The sequence below is a fragment of the Ischnura elegans genome, chromosome 1 (genome assembly GCF_921293095.1).
Source record: "Ischnura elegans chromosome 1, ioIscEleg1.1, whole genome shotgun sequence".
In the NCBI taxonomy this organism is placed as follows: Eukaryota; Metazoa; Arthropoda; class Insecta; order Odonata; family Coenagrionidae; genus Ischnura; species Ischnura elegans.
Window position 1 is genome coordinate 108,008,874 of NC_060246.1, and position 13,568 is coordinate 108,022,441.

At 57.5% G+C, this 13,568-nt stretch overlaps 1 pseudogene; it reads left to right on the top strand.

The window, feature by feature from the left end:
* The first annotated feature begins 8,773 nt into the window (after positions 1–8,773).
* On the top strand, positions 8,774–8,956 carry LOC124173748 (annotated as a pseudogene).
* The last annotated feature ends 4,612 nt before the right edge of the window (positions 8,957–13,568 follow it).

Sequence of the window (13,568 nt, forward strand, 5' to 3'; positions counted from 1 at the left end):
AAGGTTCCATAAATCAGAAAAGCTGATGAGAACAGATGTTTCTCTTCCTTGTTTCATTTAAAAAATTCCCGAATCGCGAAAATGCGACAAAGTCCGGAGATTCGTGAGGCAAGAAACGAATGGGCGAAGGAAAGAAGAAAATAACACTGGCCACCACTTCATTCATTTATTTTATCACCATTTTACATTTAAACCATGTCTGTAAAATAACAAGCAACAGCACAAAAAATAAAAACTGACAGAAAACAAAATTTTTTAACATGAGACATCGTTTGAAGAGGATGAATAATATGCCCTCACTAACACTGCAGAAAAGTTCATCTAATGCAGTGCACTGATCCTAGTGCAGAGCCGGGCACAATTTTTCCGGCTCCTCGGCCTTATGGCTAAGATAGGAGTGTAGTATGGGCACGGCTCCTCGGCCTTATGGCTAACATAGGAGTGTAGACGGGACTCGCATGCCAAGAGTGACATACGTCGTGGGAATGATGATGAAATTTTTCACTTTTAAGAAAACCTTCCGGAAAGCTGTCGAAACAGTTTCCGCACACTTTTCACACGGAAATTAGGTGAATGCAAGATTTATAAAATAACTTCCAAATATTCACCGGATCGAGTGAACATGGAAAATGACCGCCAAGCGTAGGTTTCCTCGAGAATTCCAAGTTTTTCTTGCGAATATGACGAGACAAGACGGACGCATCACGCTTCTGGTGAAATACACGCAGCATTCATCCGCGTTACCAAGGAGTCGTCGCTAACAATGAACGCCTTCCACTGAAAGCGCAGTCGAATTTCGCGGGGGCCGTGCTGCTGGCAGATAGTTCGACCCGGAGGCCGACGACGGCGTCGGCACGCACTCTGTTTACTTCAAGTGTAAAAAAATGAGGGTCGCGAATGATGACGAAACACAGGTGTCCAATGAAACCGTGAATTGCTTTCTTTCGGAGAGTTGCATTTCATGCCGATATTTTTTGCAAAAACATCCGAAATTATTGACTGATGCCGATTCTTCCGTCCCGTATTCTAGCCATTGCTGACGATTTTGGAAATTTTTTCCAGTCCCCGGAGAGGACTTTTTAAGCAGCTTTGAATCAGATTCCCCAGAGAGGACTTTTTAAGCAGTTTTAAGTCTGATTCCCCGGAATTTTAGCATTTCGAAAGAAAATACATGACTCGAGTGAGTAGGATAATGCTCTCTCATCGTGTTTCTTGACGTTTTCTGGACGATTTTGAGTGACTTTTTCGAGTCCCCGGAAATTCCCCGGAAATGGCAATTTTTTTGGGAATTTCCCAGGACCAAAGCATTCCCCCGGGAAGCGAACGCAGGATGCTCCACGAAGGACGCTGCGATCCCACACGACAGATGGCACCGAAGGCCCGGAAAACGGACCGCGTCCGTTACGTCCGCGACGCTCCTACGACTCTCCCGGACCCGCCGACGACACCAAAACTCCCGGAGTCTCCACACAACACTTTCGTGCGAATTTTTCCCCATTCTCACGCCTAAAATTCGCCATTCCGAGACCTTTCCTCGCGTCAAAAACTCTCGCCGCACACCACCGCCGCACCATCCGACCTCATCACGCAAAATACCCGAAAAACCGTCCCGGAACCCCGGAAAAATTTATTAATTATCGCTTCTCGGCCTTATGGCTAAGATCAAAGTGTAGTCTCGAAGAGAGCGGACGTGCCTGCGGAGAGCTCCCGAGGCCCCGACGGCGCTGAGGTTCACCGGCTCATCCCTGCCGCCCTGCCCGCCGGAGAGAGAGCGTCAATCTTCGGACTTCGAGCGTCCGCCAAAGCCCGGAATTTACAAACCGCGGTTGTGCCCAAACCGCGGGGCGTGGATTCCGGCCACTTTGGTCAAGTGCAAGTGTGTGTGCCAGCCCCCCCCTGCCCGATTTTGGTGCCGATTTCTCGCAAATTGCGGATTTTAGAAAAAGGCGCCAAAATTCGGGGGGGCCGTTTTTCTCGGGTGTGTGTGCCGGCACACCCGAGAAATTTTGGGAGGGAGTGAAGAAGTGTGTTTGGTGCTACTGGCCGCGAGTTCGACTCCCCGCGACCCCGGTGGCGCCCGCCAGTGGCGCCGGAAGTTGGCGCGGTTTTTTGTAAAAATGTTTAGTTGTGTGTGAGATAGAGTGTTGTGCTTTTGTGTGTTTGTTTGTGTCAGTGTTAGCAACAGCCCGAGCAACTTTAGTGCACGTAGTGTGCACCGTTCGGCTGTTGCTAAGCACGTGGTCCCCCGCCACGTGGTCCCTCGCCGCGTGGTTCCCCGCCACGTGCTTCCCGCGCGCCAACTTCCCGCCCTCCCAGCATGGCAACACCGCCTGTCGCCCAGCGGACCCGCCGGAAGGCGAAGGAGAGGGGAGTGCATCGCCCTCGTGATGCTCCCTACGCCCCTCCCGACTCCCAGGCCTCCCCGTCGCTGCTTCCCGCAATGGACTCCGCTGGGAGCATTACCCGCTCGTGGCGGAAGACGCTGGAAGAGGAATGGAGTGCCGGGTCGTGGGATCCACGAGCCCTCGCTTCGCCCCCGACCCGATCTCCCGCCTTCCTCGCCACCCCCCGTCTCCGCCTCCCCTCCCCCATAAGTGCTCCCTCGGGATCCGCCCCTGCGAGTGCGTCGTCGGACGACCTTATCGTCGACATTGACAGCGCCCCCGCAGTGCATGACCCAGTGTTGCCCCGCCCCCTCCCCCTTGCCCCTGGTGTCACGGAACGTTGCCCTAGCGTCCGTGGACCATCCCCGGAGATTGTGTTCCTCCCGACACAATCTCCCTCCCCCTCTCGCGTCTCCCCCACTCCCAGTGCTCCGCAGTCATCCCCAGCTGCGTCTGCGATGGACGGCCTGGCGTCGCCTCGTGCGAGCGTGAGTGAATGTGTGAGTGTCGTCTCGGAGGACGGTGCGCAGCCGCGCCGAGACGAAGCGCAGGACGGCCCCATGTCGCCGCGTGTTTCCCCTCCCCTGTGTGGTGGCTCCCTGGAGGACGGATCCGTACCGCCCCAGGGGGCGTTGTCGGACGGCCTGCTGTCGCCGACAACACATTGTGACGACACGCAGCGGTTTGTGGTGGTGGACAGGTGGCGGTATCGGTCTGTCGGCACGCAGACTGACGAGCCATCTGCCTCCGCAAGTGTTGCGTGTGGGGAAAGTGTGTGTGCTTCGGTTTCCGACACAGACGAAGTGCGTGGCTCGGAGTGCACCATGGCGGATCCCGAGGTGTTCCTCGTCCCCTATTCCCCTTCCGTCCCCTCCCCCCTCACCCCCCGCTGCCACGTCAGAGATCTTAGTCCGATCTCTGACATCCCCCTTCCGGAAGAGGAGCGCGGCAGGTCCCACATGCGCGGTGCATCGTGGGAGCAGTTCCGCGTTTCCTCCGAGGAAAGGCGGCGGAGGAATCGGGAGCGGAAGAAGAGGAGGAAGAGAAGACGCCGCGAGGAGCAGACGACGAGGGAGCCCGCCAGGCCACTCTCCCCTAGTGTCCGCCCCCAACCGCCTCCCATTCGCCGTCCCCCGCCCCCTCCCATTCATCGTCCTCAACCCCTACCCACCCCTCCTCCCCCCGTCCTGACTCAACGGCGTCCAGACATGCGCCCCTACAGGGAGCTCGTACCCACTGCCCCAGTGCCGCTGTTTTCCCCCAGTGAAGTGGCGCAGCTGCGCGCCCTTCTCCGGAACGGCGCAGCTGCGCGCGGTGCTCCCCTCCCGGCCCCTCAAGTGCCCCAGCATTCCCTGCGAAGGGAGCGAGAGCTGCCTCCGCGCTTTCGCCGACAGGTGGAAGCAGAGCATCGCCCGGAGGGGGAGGTAGTGAGGAGAAGAAGAAGGCGGAGAAGGGGGAATGGTGACGTCATTCCCCCTCCATCGGCGCCTTCTCCGACGACGCGTGGCCCGCCTCCTGTGCCCCAACACCGTCCTCCTACTCTCGTGCGAGCTTCCGTTCCCCCCCCGCCCCCCGTGATGCCCCGAGTGGCCTGGCCCCCACACGCCCGGGGCAATTTTCCCTGGGGGCCGCAGGAGACCGAGTGGCCGATCCGTTACGGGATGGAGGCCCAACGGATGACACAGGCGGCCCCCTTCCCCCCTCCGCCGATGTACCAAGCCCCCCACCAGCAGTGGGTAGTGAGCCCCCCGGCCCACTGCTGGCCCCCGGTACATGGGTCACCGGCCACCCAGCCCCGGTGTTGGTGCCCGTACCCGCACCCTTAGGCGACGAAGGGGAGGGGGAGTTGAGTGAAAGACAGGAGAAGTGGCTGCGTGACCTCCAGACGGCAAACGACGCGAACTCACTCTTTGCCGTCGTAAGCGAGGTCACAGCGGCAGCCGCTGTGTTCAACCCCCCTCCCAGGCTCCCCACGGTGACCCCCCGGCCCAACCCCCGCCCTTTGCCCGCTGCAGACCTCCAAAAACTTTACCGCAGCGGGAAAGGAAGAGCTTTCCGGCGGATTTGCGCCCCGACCGGAAAGCTATGTGAAATTCCACTGGCTTCCCTCAAGGCCCACTTCATTCGTCCCTCCCCCCCCTACGATCCGACGCAGCCATGGCCGGCTTTCATCCCGGAGTTCCCACCAGGACGTCGAGGGAGCGGCGAGCGGGAGATCACCTCTCCGATCACACCGGAAGAGGTGATCGACCGGCTGAAGAGGACGCGGGCGTCGGCTCCGGGACCTGACGGCGTGCCCTACTCCGCATACCGGCGTGTTGACTTTAATGGCGAGGTGCTGGCCGCCATTTTCAACCGGTGTGTGGAGTTAGGGAGGGTGCCCCCGCAGTGGAAGGAGACGCGGGTCACCCTGCTGCACAAGGGGGGGAGTGAGCACGAAGTGCGTAATTGGAGGCCGATCTCATTGGCCAACACGTTGGCCAAAGTGTTCATGGGCGTACTGGCGGACCGGATGCTCCCCTGGGCCCTCCGTGGGAAGCGTCTTTCGTTCCCCACCCAAAAGGGCTTCATCCCCGCCACGGAGGGCTGCATGGAGCACAACTTCGTGCTCCAGTCGGCCATAGAGCACGCGAGGGCGAGTTTTGGACAGGTGGCCGTCGCGTGGCTCGATTTGGCCGACGCTTTTCCGTCGGTGCCCCATGACCACATCCTGCGAGTGCTCCGCGAGATCGGCCTCCCAGTGAAGTGCGTCACGGTGATCGAGGACATGCTCCGTGGCTCCACGATGACGGTAGCTGCAGCGGGTGGAGTCACGGATTCGATCACTGTGACGAGTGGTGTTCGTCAGGGGGACCCCCTTTCCCCTCTCCTTTTTAACCTTGCGCTGGAGCCCGTTCTGCGAGCGATATTGGAGGATCGCACTCTCCAAGGCTTTCCCATGGGGACTGCGTACGTCAAAGTCTTGGCGTACGCGGACGATTTAGTCCTCGTGGGGGGGAGTGCGGAATCGCTCGCGGCGCTCCTGGACGTCGCGGGAAGGGCCGCCGAGTGCTGTGGTTTGACCTTCAATCCGGGGAAGTGTGCATCGCTACACGTGGACTGGCGATGCACGACGCCACAGCGCTCCAGGGGTGTTCAACGCACCCCCTTTTCCATCTGCGGCTCTCCCATCAGGTCGCTCGGCGTAGGTGACTCATACACCTACCTGGGGGCACCGATCGGCCTGAAAGTCAACGCGGCGCCCGCCACGGCGCTCGACTCCATCCTCGAGGATCTCCGGCGGCTCGACGAATCGGACTTGGCGCCGTGGCAGAAGATAGACGCGGTGCACGTCTTCCTGACACCGCGTCTCGAATTTCCCCTCCGAATCGTCCCTGTCCCGAAGAAGGCCATCCACGACTTCGACAAGGAGATGCAGCGAACGGTGAAGAAGTGGATGAGTCTCCCGACCCGCGCGGCGCGGGAAATGATCTCCCTCCCCAGGAGCCGGGGAGGGGGTGGCTACGTCCCGCTGCCGGCCCGCAAGGATGCGCTCACCGTGGTGCATGCGTTCCGGATGCTAACATGTCCGGACGTGTGCGTCGCGGATGTGGCGTGGCACACCTTGCGGGACATCATCAGCAGGCGGACGGGAAGGACGCAACGGACGGCGGTGCTGAGTAGGGAGTCGATGTGCGACTTCCTCAATGGCGCCGCCGACGACGTCGTCGGGACGGGAACGATCGCGGCGTCATCGCACTGGACCAGAGTGCGCGCGGCGACGAGGCAACTGCGGCGCTTCGTGGACATCCGGTGGGCGTGGAGCGCCGCCAGGGCGGAGTTGGCCATCGTCGTCCAGCGAGTGACGCCGTCGAGGGAAGAGATGACCGTGCCGGCCTCTGCCCGGAGGAGGCTGCACGGAATCATCTTGGCGGCCATGGGGGAGGGCTTCAGGCGCTCGCTGGTCGCGAAGCCGGATCAAGGAAAAGTGATAGCAGTGAGCTCTCGACACCCGGACTCGAACCACTGGGTGTCGGGAGGAGTGGGGATCCGGTTTTGCGACTGGCGCTTCATTCACAGAGCGCGGCTGAACGTTCTCCCCCTGAATGCGGCAAGAAGAGGAGCGGCCAGGAGAGACACTCGGTGCCGGGTCTGTGGACACGCGGAGGAGACCTTGCCGCATGTGGTGAACCACTGCTTGCCGCATGCGGACGGGTGGACCCGGCGCCATGACGAAATCATCAGTCTGCTGGTCGCTGAGCTGCCGCAAGGATGGGAGGTGCGAATGAATCAGCGGGTACCTGGCGACGAGTCGCTGCTGCGTCCCGACTTGGTCATCTGGGAGGTTCCGAGGGGCGTGATCCACGTGATCGACATCACAGTGCCCTTCGAGAACCGACCGGAGGCCATGGCAGCAGCGAAGGCGAAGAAGATCGAAAAATACGCCGCCCTGGTCGATCGAATGCGGGTCCGGTGCGCCTACAAGATGGAGGTCCATCTCGACGCGTTGGTGGTAGGCGCACTGGGGAGCTGGACGTGGGAGAATGACTCTCTCCTCGCCCGGCTCCACATCCCTAAATCCCGCATTCGCCGTGCCCGACGAAAGATGGTTCTCGCGGCCATCAAGTGGTCGCGGGATATTTACGTCGGGCACATGACCGGGGTCCGCCAGTACCCGCCGGCAGAGACTCCCATCCGGGTTGCCGCACCCACCGCCGGAGGAGGGGCAGGGAGCAGAGGCGCCGCCACGGAGCAGCCTGGAGCGGGAGGCGCCGAGGACCGCGCGGCGTCGAGGGAGAGCGGCGTTCCGGACGACGGAGCTCCCATCGTTGGACGAGGGGAGCCGAGTCTAAGGACGCCGAGGGACCGCGACGCCCCCCCTTGCCCTCCCGTAACCCCCTCTGATCCCTGCCCCTGTGTAATGTGCTCCTGAGGACGTCCACTCACCGCCCGAGACGCCAGGAGCCATGTTCACATATGTATATATATTCGTGTTAGGTTAGGGCCCGTGAGATTCCCGTGTGTTTGTGTTGTGTGAATGCGAAAGTACGGTCTGGCATCGACTTTCCATTTACGGCACCCCCTCCGAGTGTAATTAGTGCGACGGACAGTGACCGCAATGCGTCGATTCACTCGGAGGCGAGGTAGCGTGCCATGGTGTGAATGGTTCTTGTATATATCGCGTGAAGTGAAGGGAATACTCACGGGCAGTCAATGTGTGTGTGTGTGTGTATTTTGTGTTTTCGCTTCTTCATTGTGTGTATGTTTCCCATCATCCTCGAGTGTATGTGTTGTGTCGGGGGCGGCACCGTGTGTGACGCGATGTGGCCATGAGTGTGTTTTTCTGTGTGTGTGCGTCGCGGCAACGATGTAAGCATCGACGTGACGGTTTTTCGTTGTCGCGGCGAACGTGTGAATGTTCCCTGGGCGTAGTGTAAATAGAGATTAACGCGTGCGCGGGCGCCCAGGGATTTAAATGGTCAATTTCATCGTGCGGTGTCGCCCGCCGAAGTTTTCAGTTCGCCCGCCGGCCGCAGTCTCGGGCAGGTGGCGCGCCGGCGGCGGCTTCGCTGCAGGCCGTTCCCACGATAGGCAGGATTTCCCCTCCGTTGCCCTTTCCCAAGCGCCAGTGACGGAAGGGAGGGAGCGGCCTAAAGCCAGGGCAAATGTGTGTGAGTGTTGTGTTAGTGTGTGTGTCTCTCCGCCGCTGTGGCGGTAGTGGGGGAGGAGAAGAATGCGGCGGCCTTCGGTGGCATTCGAGGAATGTCACCTCACCTCCAGTGCTTCCGCCCCTCTTTCCCCCCCGCCCTCCCCGTCCCCGCCGCCCTGCCGACGACGCCAGCAGCAGACATGCGCAGAGGAGTTGCGCGTGGACCTGGAGACTCTTCGCGCTCCCGGCGACCGGCTGCAGGCAGCGTGGAGCGGTGGCGCGTGGAACCAGGGGGCCTTCCACGCGCCTTCGGACGGGGAAGACAAGACAGAAGAACGTCGCGGCGGAGAATAATGCGTCCGTGGCCACAGTGTACAAGTGGTCACGGCGCAGGTATGAGAGAGCGGGCGGCCACGGGGTATAAGTGGTCGCCTCGCATGTGTGTATGAAATGAATGGAATGTAAATAAAATGTGTGAATGGTGTGTATTATTATCCCTGGTGTGAATGAGTATGAAGATTGAAGAAGCGAAATGTGTGTGAAATGAACATTGAACATTAATAAACATTGCCCGACCGGCCTCACTTCGAGGCCGGCGGTGAAAAGTGGTCCCTAAGTGAGGGACCATAAAAACTATGTAATAAAGTCAATGCTTATTACCAGGGCGGCCCACACTTGGTGGGTCGCCCTTTTGTATCATCCCCCCCCACGAAAGGTGGGGGGATTTGTAAAAATCTTATGTTTTGAGATTCAAATGTAAATGGCAATATACTAAATAAATACAATTTATCTGTTCTTATCAGCTTAATATCTGATACGTCCAGCATTGCTGGACCAGAATATTAATCTGATTTTTGAACATGGGCGGGGTCCCCGGAGTTTACTCCATCCCTGCCGCGGGTTGGCCCGGTATTGCAGTACCGCCGGGATCGGCCCAACATAAAAGGTTCCATAAATCAGAAAAGCTGATGAGAACAGATGTTTCTCTTCCTTGTTTCATTTAAAAAATTCCCGAATCGCGAAAATGCGACAAAGTCCGGAGATTCGTGAGGCAAGAAACGAATGGGCGAAGGAAAGAAGAAAATAACACTGGCCACCACTTCATTCATTTATTTTATCACCATTTTACATTTAAACCATGTCTGTAAAATAACAAGCAACAGCACAAAAAATAAAAACTGACAGAAAACAAAATTTTTTAACATGAGACATCGTTTGAAGAGGATGAATAATATGCCCTCACTAACACTGCAGAAAAGTTCATCTAATGCAGTGCACTGATCCTAGTGCAGAGCCGGGCACAATTTTTCCGGCTCCTCGGCCTTATGGCTAAGATAGGAGTGTAGTATGGGCACGGCTCCTCGGCCTTATGGCTAACATAGGAGTGTAGACGGGACTCGCATGCCAAGAGTGACATACGTCGTGGGAATGATGATGAAATTTTTCACTTTTAAGAAAACCTTCCGGAAAGCTGTCGAAACAGTTTCCGCACACTTTTCACACGGAAATTAGGTGAATGCAAGATTTATAAAATAACTTCCAAATATTCACCGGATCGAGTGAACATGGAAAATGACCGCCAAGCGTAGGTTTCCTCGAGAATTCCAAGTTTTTCTTGCGAATATGACGAGACAAGACGGACGCATCACGCTTCTGGTGAAATACACGCAGCATTCATCCGCGTTACCAAGGAGTCGTCGCTAACAATGAACGCCTTCCACTGAAAGCGCAGTCGAATTTCGCGGGGGCCGTGCTGCTGGCAGATAGTTCGACCCGGAGGCCGACGACGGCGTCGGCACGCACTCTGTTTACTTCAAGTGTAAAAAAATGAGGGTCGCGAATGATGACGAAACACAGGTGTCCAATGAAACCGTGAATTGCTTTCTTTCGGAGAGTTGCATTTCATGCCGATATTTTTTGCAAAAACATCCGAAATTATTGACTGATGCCGATTCTTCCGTCCCGTATTCTAGCCATTGCTGACGATTTTGGAAATTTTTTCCAGTCCCCGGAGAGGACTTTTTAAGCAGCTTTGAATCAGATTCCCCAGAGAGGACTTTTTAAGCAGTTTTTCATCAGATTCCCCGGAATTTTAGCATTTCGAAAGAAAATACATGGCTCGAGTGAGTAGGATGACGCTCTCTCATCGTGTTTCTTGACGTTTTCTGGACGATTTTGAGTGACTTTTTCGAGTCCCCGGAAATTCCCCGGAAATGGCAATTTTTTTGGGAATTTCCCAGGACCAAAGCATTCCCCCGGGAAGCGAACGCAGGATGCTCCACGAAGGACGCTGCGATCCCACACGACAGATGGCACCGAAGGCCCGGAAAACGGACCGCGTCCGTTACGTCCGCGACGCTCCTACGACTCTCCCGGACCCGCCGACGACACCAAAACTCCCGGAGTCTCCACACAACACTTTCGTGCGAATTTTTCCCCATTCTCACGCCTAAAATTCGCCATTCCGAGACCTTTCCTCGCGTCAAAAACTCTCGCCGCACACCACCGCCGCAGCATCCGACCTCATCACGCAAAATACCCGAAAAACCGTCCCGGAACCCCGGAAAAATTTATTAATTATCGCTTCTCGGCCTTATGGCTAAGATCAAAGTGTCACTTTTCCGCAGTCACCCTCGAAAGGCGATGGAGAAGATCCTGGGGAACGCGTCGCCGTACTGCGAGGTGCCGAAGGAGGATGTGGAGCGGCACTTCCAGGCTGTATACGGCGACGTCTCCTACCAGCCCCAGGAGGCCGGTCACCACCACCAGTACCGGCCCACTTCAGATGAAGAGAAGAAGAGGATGCTCGCGAGGGTGACTGCGGACGAGGTTGTAGGGAGACTTTCGAAGGCCACTAATACTGCCCCTGGACCTGACTGCTTGACTTACTGGGATCTCAAGGCCTTCGATCCTAAAGGACTTATCTTTGCAGGAATCTTCGACCGCTGTCTGCAGGAAGCTCGCACCCCTGACGCCTGGAAGATCTCCCGGACGGTCCTCATCTACAAGAAGGGGGACCGGAGCGACCTAAAGAACTGGAGGCCGCTCGCCCTTAGCAATACCATCGCTAAGCTGTACGCCGCCATCGTGGCCGACCGTGTCCTGGCCTGGGCCACCGGAGGGAGGAGACTGAGCGGCGTGCAGAAGGGTTTCCGGGAGTTCGAGGGGTGCCACGAGCACAACTTCGTCCTGCAGACGGCGGTTGACGAGATGCGAAGACGACTGGGTTCCCTGAACATTGCCTGGTTGGACCTGAGTAATGCCTTTGGATCCATTCCCCACGAACATCTCCGGCGTACCCTCACCGCCATGGACATGCCCTCCCGGATGAAGGATGCGGTGATGGAGATGCAGGACTGCCGCACCTTTGTCCGGACCACCGAGGGCGACACCGGCCACATCCATCTTCGTGCCGGTGTCAAGCAGGGCTGCCCGCTCTCCCCGACACTCTTCAACCTGGGGATCGAGCACGTCATCAGGGCAGCCCAGGAGGAAGCAGAGGTCCATGGCATCCGGGTTTTGGACACCACCATCTCCGTCCTGGGGTATGCCGACGACATCGTCCTCGTGGGGAAGAGCGCCGACCACCTGCAAGCGCTCCTGGATCGCGTCGGGGTAGCTGCTACCGACGCCGGCCTCAGGTTCAACCCGGCTAAATGTTCGACATTGTCCCTGGACTTCCGCACCAGCCAGCCCGTGGAGCCCCGCCAATTCATCATCCAGGGTGGGGCCATCACCAGCCTGCGAGAGGGGGAGAGCTACAAGTACCTGGGGGTCCCCTTCGGATTCCGTGTCTGCCAGACCCCCAGGGAAGAGCTGCAGAAGCTGGGCGAGGACGTCAGGAAAATCGACGAGTCACTCCTCGCCCCGTGGCAGAAGATCTCCGCCACCAGCACCTTCCTTCTCTCCAGGTTGGACTTCATAATACGAGCTGGCAACGTCCGGAAGACAGACCTCGCCCCGACAGACAGACTAATCAAGACCTGCTGTAAGAGATGGCTGAACCTGCCGACCAGAGCCTCCAACGAGATCGTCTATATTCACCATAGACACGGAGGAGCAGGCCTACTTCCCCTAACTGACTTGACTGACGTACTGACGGTGGTGCATGGCTACCGTCTTCTGAACTGCAGGGACCCTGTGGTGAAGAAGATGGCCTGGGGACGCTTGCGCGAAGTGGTCAAGAGGAAGATGAAAAGGATGCCGTCCACTGCCGACCTGATGGCTTACCTCAGTGGCAACACTGAGGCGCCATTCGGGTCTGTGAGCGGTGACTTTTCATCCCTCTTCACCCAGGTGCGCTCCGCTTCGCGTCGCCTGAGAGACCGGATCGCCTTGAGCTGGCGGTGGTCGGACATCTTGAACGAGCCGCAGATCGTCCTTGGAGGTGGAGAGGCCGCTTCACGCGTCGTGGTGCCACCCCGAGCAATCGGGGTTCTCGCCAAGACGCTGAAGAACCGGGTCCGGGAAGCTTACCTGGCTCGCCTGGTAGCGAAACCGGACCAGGGTAAGGTCTTCTCTGCTTCCTCGGTCGCAGCTGCCTCCAGTCACTTCCTGGTGGGAGGGAGATACACCAGGTTTTGTGACTGGAGATTTATCCATCGTGCTCGCCTCGATGTCCTGCCGCTGAACGCTTGCAGGCGATACGATCCCTCAGGAGACAGGAGATGCCGGCGTTGCGGCTACGGGGATGAGACCCTCCCCCACGTCCTCAACCATTGCACCCGACATTCCCTGACATGGAGACGAAGGCATGATAGCGTGCTTACCCGGCTGACAAACGCTATCATGGGACGCAAGGGACGGTCAGATGAGGAGGTGAGGATTAATAGGACCGTCCCTGAAGTAAATTCAGACTTACGACCTGACATTCTTATTACAGATAAGAAGACCATGACTGCCCGGATGATCGACGTGACCATCCCTTTTGACAACCGGAGATCAGCGCTCCAGGAGGCCCGGCGACTGAAGGAGGAGAAGTACGCCGGGCTGGCAGCAGACCTCGCCGTCCTGGGGTACAGCGCATCGGTGGAGGGTTTCGTCGTGGGAAGCCTTGGCTCTTGGGACCCAGAGAACGACCGTGTTCTCAGGGGCCTGGGCGTTCCGCGGCGTTACGCCTTCCTGATGAAGAAGCTGATGGTCTCCGATGTCATCAGGTGGTCACGTGACCTCTACGTCGAGCACATCACCGGGCATCGACAGTATGAGGACGGAATCGGCGGCGATGGATGAGTGCGGTGCGGTGCAGTGAAGTGAAGCCCTTCCCTTTCACCTTCTTCACCTAAATAAATCCTTTGTCTTTTCCTTTCCCCAAACCCACCCCATATATGTGAATTTATAAACATTGGACTGCCGTAAGGCTTGAGGAGACGATGGAATATAAAAACTATGAGCCCCTGGCCCACTTTGGACCAGGGGACTATGTATAACAAATAAATATGTAAAAATATATATACTCTATAAAAAGGCCCCCTCATTAGGAGGGGGTACTTAATGTATCAGAATTGCCCCCTTGAAGTAAAAGGAGGGCCTTGATATTTAGAATTAATTTGACT